General features: G+C 45.0%; 1 protein-coding gene across 1 annotated transcript in view; it reads left to right on the forward strand.

Moving 5' to 3' along the window:
* KLHL25 (kelch like family member 25) overlaps positions 1 to 8400 on the forward strand; it is a 54579-nt gene that overhangs the window by 25464 nt on the left and 20715 nt on the right. The gene's annotated exons all lie outside the window — the stretch shown is intronic.

Raw genomic sequence — 8400 nt, forward strand, 5'->3', positions numbered from 1 at the left:
ATGAGGTTAAAGGAGCAGCTGCTTCGGGGAGTCTGGTTCACTCAGGCCGGGGGAGGGAGGGGCACGGGGTGTGGGCGAGCCTGCGGCGGCAGAGGCCGGCATGACGCTGCACCAGCCTGAGGCACGCCGTGCGTTCTCCCGGGGAAGTTGTCCCTGGATCCCGGGACCCTGGCAGTGGCGGGCTGCACAGGCTTCCCGGAAGGGGGGTGTGGATAGTGATCTGTGCTTGCACACAGGCTTCTTGGTGGCGGCAGCAGCCGACTTAGCGTCTCATGCCCGTCTCTGGGGTCCGCACTTTTAGCCGGAGCTCCTTTAAGCAGAGCTCTTAACCCCCTCTCCTCACGCACCAGGAACCAAAGAGGGAAGAAAAAGTCTCTTGCCTCTTCGGCAGGTCCAGACTTTTCCCCGGACTCCCTCCCGGCTAAACGTGGTGCACTAACCCTCTGCAGGCTGTGTTCACGCCGCCAAACCGAGTCCTCTCCCAGCGCTCCGACCTAAGCCCGAGCCTCAACTCCCAGCCCCGCCCGCCCCGGCGGGTGAGCAGACAAGCCTCTCGGGCTGGTTAGTGCTGGTCGGCACCGATCCTCTGTGCGGAATCTCTCTGCTTTGCCCTCTGCACCCCTGTTGCTGTGCTCTCCCCCGCAGCTCCGAAGCTTCCCGCTCCGCCACCTGCAGTCTCTGCCCGCGAAGGCTTCCTAGTGTGTGGAAACGTTTCCTCCTTCACAGCTCCCTCCCACTGGTGCAGGTCCTGTCCCTATCCTTTTGTCTCTGTTTATTCTTTTTTCTTTTGCCCTACGCAGGTACGTGGGAAGTTTCTTGCCTTTTGGGAGGTCTGAGGTCTTCTGCCAGCGTTCAGTAGGTGTTCTGTAGGAGTTGTTCCACGTGTAGGTGTATTTCTGGTGTATCTGTGGGGAGGAAGGTGATCTGTGCGTCTCACTCCTCCGCCATCTTCCCCTCGTCCCCTGTCTTTTCATTTTGTTTATGGTTTCCTTTGCTGTGCAGAAGCTTTTACGTTTAATTAGATCCCATTTATTTATTTATTTATTTATTTTCATTAGGAGGTGGATCCAAAAAGTATTGCTGTGATTTATGTCAAAGAGTGTTCTGCCTTTGTTTCCCTCTAAGAGTTTTATAGTGTCCAGCCTTACATTTAGGTCTTTGATCCATTTTGAGTTTATTTTTGTGTATGGTATTAGAGAATGTTCTAATTTCATTCTTTTACACGTAGCTGTCCGGTGTTCCCAGCATCGCTTATTGAAGAGACTGTCTTCTCTCCATTGTATATTCTTGCCTCCTTGGTCATAGATTAGTTGACCATAGGTACATGGGTTTATTTCTGGACTTTGTATCCTGTTCCATTGAGCTATATTTCTGTTTTTGTGCCAGTATCATACTGGTTTGATGACTGTAGCTTTGTAGTATAGTCTGAAGTCAGGGAGCCTGATTCCTCCAGTTCCATTTTTCTTTCTCAGGATTGCTTTGGCTATTGGGGCTCTTTTGTGTCTCCATACAAATTAAAAAAAAATTTGTTCTAGTTCTGTGAAAAATGCCATTGGTAATTTGATAGGGATTGCATTGAATCTATAGATTGCCTTGGGTAGTATAGTCATTTTGACAATATTGATTCTTCCAATGCAAGAACATGGTGTATCTTTCCATGTGTTTGTGTCATCTTCGATTTCTTTCATTAGTGTCTTATTGTTTTCAGAGTACAGGCACGTCTTGTCTCCTTAGGTAGGTTTATTCCTAGGTGTTTTATTCTTTTTGATGTGATGGTAAATGGGATTGTTTCCTTAATTTCTCTTTTTGGATCTTTTGTCATTAGCATATAGAAATGCAACAGATTTCTGTGTATTAATTTTCTTTCTTTTTTAAAATAAATTTATTTAATTTATTTATTATTGGGTCTTTGTTGCTGCACGTGGGCTTTCTCTAGTTGCGGCGAGTGAGGGCTACTCTTTGTTGCAGTGCACGTGCTTCTCATTGTGATGGCTTCTCTTGTTGTGGAGCATGGGCTGTAGGCGCGTGGGCTTCAGTAATTGTGGCATGAGGGCTCAGTAGTTGTGGCTCGCAGGCTGTAGAGTGCAGGCTCAGTAGTTGTGGCCCACGGACTTAGTTCCTCCACGGCATGTGGGATTTTCCTGGACCAGGGATCGAACTCGTGTTCCCTGCATTGGCAGGTGGATTCTCACCCACTGCGCCACCAGGGAAGTCCTGTATTAATTTTCTATCCTGCAACTTTACCGAATTCATTGATAAGCTCTAGTAGTTTTCTCATAGCATCTTTAGGATTTTCTGTGTATAGTATCATGTCATCTGCAAACAGTGACAGTTTCATTTCTTCTTTTCCACTTTGTATTCCTTTTCTTTTTCTTCTCTGATTGCTGTGGTTAGGACTTCCAAAACTACATTGAATAAAAGTGGCGAGAGTGGACATCTTGTCTAGTTCCTGATCTTAGAGGGAATGCTTTCATCTTTTCACTATTGAGAATGATGTTAGCTGTGGGTTTGCCATATATGGCCTTTATTATGTTGAGGTAAGTTCCCTCTGTGCCCACTTTCTGGAGACTTTTTATCATAAATGGGTGTTAAATTTTGTCAAAAGCTTTTCTTGCATCTACTGAGATGATTATATGGTTTTTATTCTTCAATTTGTTAATATGGTGTATCACATTAATTGATTTGCATATATTGAAGAATCCTTGCATCCCTGGAGTAAATCCCACTTGATCATGGTGTATGATCCTTTTAATGTGTTGTTGGATTCTGTTTGCTAGTATTTTGTTGAGGATTTTTGCATCTATATTCATCAGTGATTTTTGTCTGTAATTTTCCTTTTTTGTAGTATCTCTGTCTGGTTTTGATACCAGGGTGATGGGTGTCCTCGTAGAATGAGTTTGGGAGTGTTCCTTCCTCTGCAATTTTTTGGCAGAGTTTGGGAAGGATGGGTGTTAGCTCTTCTCTAAATGTTTGATAGAATTCACCTGTGAAGCCGTCTGGTCCTGGACTTTTGTTTGTTGGTAGTTTTAAAATCACTGTTTCAATTTCATTACTTGTGGTCTGTTCATATTTTCAATTTCTTCCTGGTTCAGTTTTTGAAGATTGTACCTTTCTAAGAATTTGTCCATTTCTTCTAGGTTGTCCATTTTAGTAGCATGTGGTTGTTTGTAGTAATCTCATGATCTTTTTGTATTTCTGTGGTGTCCATTGTAAGTTCTCCTTTTTCATTTCTAATTTTATTGATTTGAGCCCTCTCCCTTTTTTTCTCAAAGAGTCTGGCTAAAGGTTTATCAGTTTTGTTTATCTTTTAAAGGAATCAGCTTTTTGTTTCATTGATCTTTTCTATTGTTTTCTTCTCTATTTCATTTATTTCTGGTCTCTATTGTTTCTTGGCCTTTTGGCTAAGATCAAGTGTATTTTTGCTCTGATCTTTATCATTTCTTTTTTTCCAACTTTGGGTTTTGTTTCATCTTTCTCTAGTTGCTTTGGCTGTAAGTTTAGGTTGTGTATTTGAGATTTTTTTTGTTTCCTGAGTTAAGATTGTATTGCTATAAACTTCCCTCTTAGAACTGTTAGCCGCATCCCATAGGTTTTGGATCATCATGCTTTCATTTTCGTTTGTCTCTAGGTATTTTTTGATTTCCTCTTTGATTTCTTCAGTGATCCATTGATTGATTAGTAAGATATTGTTTAACCTCCACGTGTTTGTGTTTTTTACAGTTTTCTTTTTTCCTGTAGTTGACTTCTAATCTCATAGTGTTGTGGTCAGAAAAGATGCTTGATATGATTTCGATTTTCTTAAATTTACCAAGGCTTGATTTGTGACCCAAGATGTGATCTCTCCTGGAGAATGTACCATGTGCACTTGAGAAGAAAGTGTATTCTGTTGCTTTTGGATGCAATGTTCTATAAATATCAGTTAAGTCCATCTGGTCTAATGTGTCATTTAAGGCCTGTGTTTCCATATTGATTTTCTGTCTGGATGATCTGTCCAATGATGAAAGTGGGGTGTTAAAGTCTCCCACTATTATTGTGTTACTGTCAGTTTCTCTTTTTATGGCTGTTAGTATTTGTCTTATATATTGAGGTGCTCCTGTGTTGTGTGCATATATATTTACAATTGTTATATCTTCTTCTTGGATTGATCCCTTGATCATTATGTAGCGACCTTCCTTGTCTCTTGTAACAGTCTTTATTTTAAACTCTATTTTGTCTGATATGAGTGTTGCTACTCCAGCTTTCTTTTGATTTCTACTTGCATGGAATACCTTTTTCCATCCCCTCACTTTGTTTGTACATGTCCCTAGATCTGAATTGTGTCTCTTGTAGACAGCAGAAATATGGATATTGTTTTTGTATCCATTCAGCCAGTCTATGTCTTTTGGTTGGAGCATTTAATCCATTTACATTTAAGGTAATTATCAATATGTATGTTCTTATTGCCATTTTGTTAATTGTTTTGGGTTTGTTTTTGAAGGTCTTTTTTCTTCCCTTCCTCTTTTGTTCTCTTATGATTTGATGTCTGTCTTTAGTGTTGTATTTGGATTGCTTTTTCTTTTTTGTGTGTGTTTCTATTGTAGATTTTGGTTTGTGGTTCCCATGAGGTTTTGTTATAGCAGTCTATATGTATACCAGATTGTTTTAACTTGCTGGTCTCTTAATTTCCAATGCATTTCCAGTATCCTGCATTTTTATTCTTATCTTCTCACGAGTGCTGGCTTTGATGTTATATTTGTGTGTAGATGTTTACTTTATGTTTGCCTTTACTGGTGAGCTTTCCCATTCACAATTTTCTTGATTCTATTGTAGTTGTGGCCATTTATTTTCCACTTAGAGAAGTTTCTTTAGGATTTGTTTTAAAGCTGGTTTGGTGATGCTGAGCTCTCTTAGCTTTTGGTTGTCTGTAAAGCTTTTGATTTCTCCATCAAATATGAATGAGAGCCTTGCTGGATAGAGTATTCTTGGTTGTAGATTTTTCCCTTTCATCAGTTTAAATATATAGTGCCACTCCCTTCAGTCTTGCAGAATTTCTGCTGAAAGATCAGCTGAAAACCTTATGGGGATTACCTTGTATTTTACTTGTTTCTTTTCCCTTGTGGCTTTTAATATTCTTCCTTTGTCTTTCATTTTTGTCGGTTTGATTAATATGTGTCTCATCATGTTCCTCATTGGGTTTATCTTGTATGGGACTCTGTGCTTCCTGGATTTGAGTGTTTCCTTTCTCATGTTAGGGAAGTTTTCAGCTATTATCTCTTCAAATATTTTCTCACGTCCTTTCTCTCTTTTCCTTCTGGGACTCCTTAATGCAAATGTTTGTGTGTTTAATAGTGTTCCAGAGGTCTCTGAGACTGACCTTATTCCTTTTCATTTTTTTTCTTTATTCTGTTCCACAGCTGTGATTTCCACTGCTCTTTCAGTCAGCTATTCACTCTTCTGCCTCAGTTATTCTGCTAGTGATTCCTCTAGTGTATTTTTCATTCCAGTTATTGTATTGTTCATCTCTGTTTGTTTGTTCTTTAAGTCTCCTAGCTTTTTGTTAATCATCTCTTGTATCGTCTCAATCCGTGCCTCCATTCTTTTTCCAAGATCTTGGATCATCCTTACTATCATTACTCTAAATTCTCTTTCGGGTAGGTTACCTATCTCCACTTCATTTAGTTGTTCTTGTGGGTTTTTGTCTTGTTCCTTCGTCTGGAACGTATTTATCTACCATCTCATTTTGTCTGACTTTCTGTGTTTGTGGTTTCCTTTCTGCTGGCTGCAGGATCATAGCTCCTCTTGCTTTTGGTGTCTGCCCCTTGGTGGGTGAAGTTGGTCCTGGTGTTTGTGCAGGCTTCCTGGTGGGAGGGACTGGTGCCTGCCCGCTGGTGGGTTCAGCTGGGTCTTGTCCCTGTAGTCGGCAGGGCCGTGTCAAGTGGTGTGGTTAGAGGTGGCTGTGAGCTCCGAACGGCTTTAGGCAGCCTGTCTGCTGATGGGTGGGGCTGTTCCTATCCTGCTGTTTGTTTGGCCTGAGGCATTCCAGCACTGGAGCCTGCAGGCTGTTTGGTAGGGCCAGGTCTTGATGTCAAAATAGTGACCTCCAGGAGAGGTAATGCTGATCAATATTCTCTGGGGCCTCTGCCACCAGTGTCCTTGCTCCCTCGTCAGTCAGCCACAGCCTCCCCCTGCCTCCCCAGGACACCCTCCAAGACTCATAGGTAGGTCGAGCCTTGGCTTCTATGGAGTTACTGCTTTGGGCTGGGTCCCAGTGTACGTGAAATCTTGTGTGCGCCCTCTAAGAGTGGAGTCCCTGTTTGCCCCAGTCCTGTGGAGTTCCTGCACTCAAGCCCCACTGGCTTGCAAAGCCAAATGCTCTGGGGGTTCCTCCTCCTGATGTCAGACCCTCAGGCTGGGGAACCTGACATGGGGCTCAGGACTCTCACTCCTGTGGGAGAGCCTCTGTGATATAATTATTTTCCAATTTGTGGGTCACCCACGTGGTGGGTATGCGATTTGATTATGTTGTGGAAGCCTCCCTCCTACCATCTTGTTGTGGCTCCTTCTTTGTCTTTGAATCTAAAATATCTTTTTTTTGGTAGGTCCCTGTCTTTTTTGTTGATGGCTGTTCAGCCGTTAGTTGTGATTTTGGTGTTTTCGTGAGAGGAGGTAGGCTCAAGTCCTTCTACTCCACCATGTTTTCCAGAAGAGAGGGGCTTCCTTTAGTTTGGATGTTTGTTGTCTCTTTCTTCAGCATGTGCTGGCTGTTATCCCCTTGATATGGGGTGTGCAGGTGCAGTGGCCCTTGTGCACTCCCGGGATGGCGGGGGCAGTGCTTGATGCCTGTTCGCAGGTCCCGTAGTAGTAGCTGCTCTCCGTGTATTCCTGGGAGACTGGGGGCAGCGCTTGGCACCCACTTGTGTGTCTCATAGCAGCGACTCACGCCCACCCCTGGAACTCTGGTAGGTGGTGTCCTGTTGCCTGGGAGCGCTCATAGGGAAAGAAGCTCTTTTGGTGGTCCAACTCCTCTCCTCATGCCCCCTCCCCATAATGGCACCTTGCCTCTCTGGCAGGCCCAGGCTTCTTCCAAGTACCCCCTCAGTGTCCACACCCCAGCCTCTTCAGGCTGTCTCCATGCAGCCATCCCCGGTCCTCTCCCTGGGTCTGACCGCTAAAGCCTGAGCTTTAGCACCCAGTCCCCACCTGCACCGAAAGATGAGAGTCTCAGGCTGGGGAGCACAGGGTGGCGGTGCCGACCTTCTCTGCAGGTTACTCTCCGTTTTGCCTTCCGCAGACCAGTTGCTGCACTCCCCTCCGAGGCTCTGAAGCTCCGCCTCCGTCCAGGCTCATCTCCCTGCCAGTGCGGGGACTTCTCAAGGTGCGGAAATCTTTCCTCCTTCGCAGCTCCCTCCTTGGGGCGCGAGCCCCATCCCGATTTCTTTCTTTTTCTTTTGCCTTTCGTCCTATGCAGCTACATGGAGGTTTTCTTGCCCTTTCGGAAGTCTGAGGCCTTCTGCCGGCGTTCAGTAGGTGTTCTGTGCGCATCGTTCCACTTGTAGGTGTATTTTTAATGTTTCTGTGGGAGCAGGTGAGCTCCCCAGCCTGTTCCTCTGCCATCTTGATCCCATCCCTTCTATCTGGTGCGTTTTACTCTTTCCTGTAGGTAAGGATCGCAGTCGGGGAAGCGGAGCTATTGTCGGAGGTGGATCAGTACCTCTTAGCAGGATAATAAATTGCTCGTCAGGAGCATGGCAGTGTCACGCAGTTAATTTATGTGCCTTAAATCCATCAAAACCCGGGATGACGCTTAGGTCATCAAAATAGTCCTGAGATACGTACAGCTTGAGAGTGTCTGATTTTTGGGGGCCCCCAAAGGCAGGGGGCCATGGAGACAGGCTTCCAAGAGTCTGGACAGACCTGACTGCACACACACTTTTGGTGCTCACCCTTCCTGCCACTGGGAACCTTTTGTCTTATATACTCCCTTTGGATCCCCCAGCCCCTGCATAGGGCTGGGTGTGTAACTGGTACTGAACACTGGAAATCACCTCATGAAACCCGTTCTTGGTGTCTAGGGTGGCCTCCCCTGGAGGTGGAAAGGGTGGCAGGACTCGCATAGCTAAGACCCCTTACTAAGGCCAGCAGTCCTGATCCCTGATTCAGGAACTGACGTCCCAGTGATCCTTTTACTAGTTGGGACTCTTGGTGGCAAGTGACAGAAAGGAAGGGGGCGGACTGGTTCGGGTCAGCAGGCATGAGGGCCCTGCTCTCCTCCTCTGTGCAGCTCCCACCTCAGGCAGCACTTCCGCTCCCAGCCTCGGTTCAGTCTGTCAGCAGCCCCAGGAACGGAGCTGGCCTCACCCCCTGCAGCTGAGTAAACATCGTTGACTAGAGTCTCCTGGGCCCATCCTGGGTGTGGGGCCC

This window comes from Monodon monoceros, unplaced genomic scaffold (genome assembly GCF_005190385.1).
Source record: "Monodon monoceros isolate NGI ecotype Baffin Bay Population unplaced genomic scaffold, NGI_Narwhal_1 Super_Scaffold_21, whole genome shotgun sequence".
Classification (NCBI taxonomy): Eukaryota; Metazoa; Chordata; class Mammalia; order Artiodactyla; family Monodontidae; genus Monodon; species Monodon monoceros.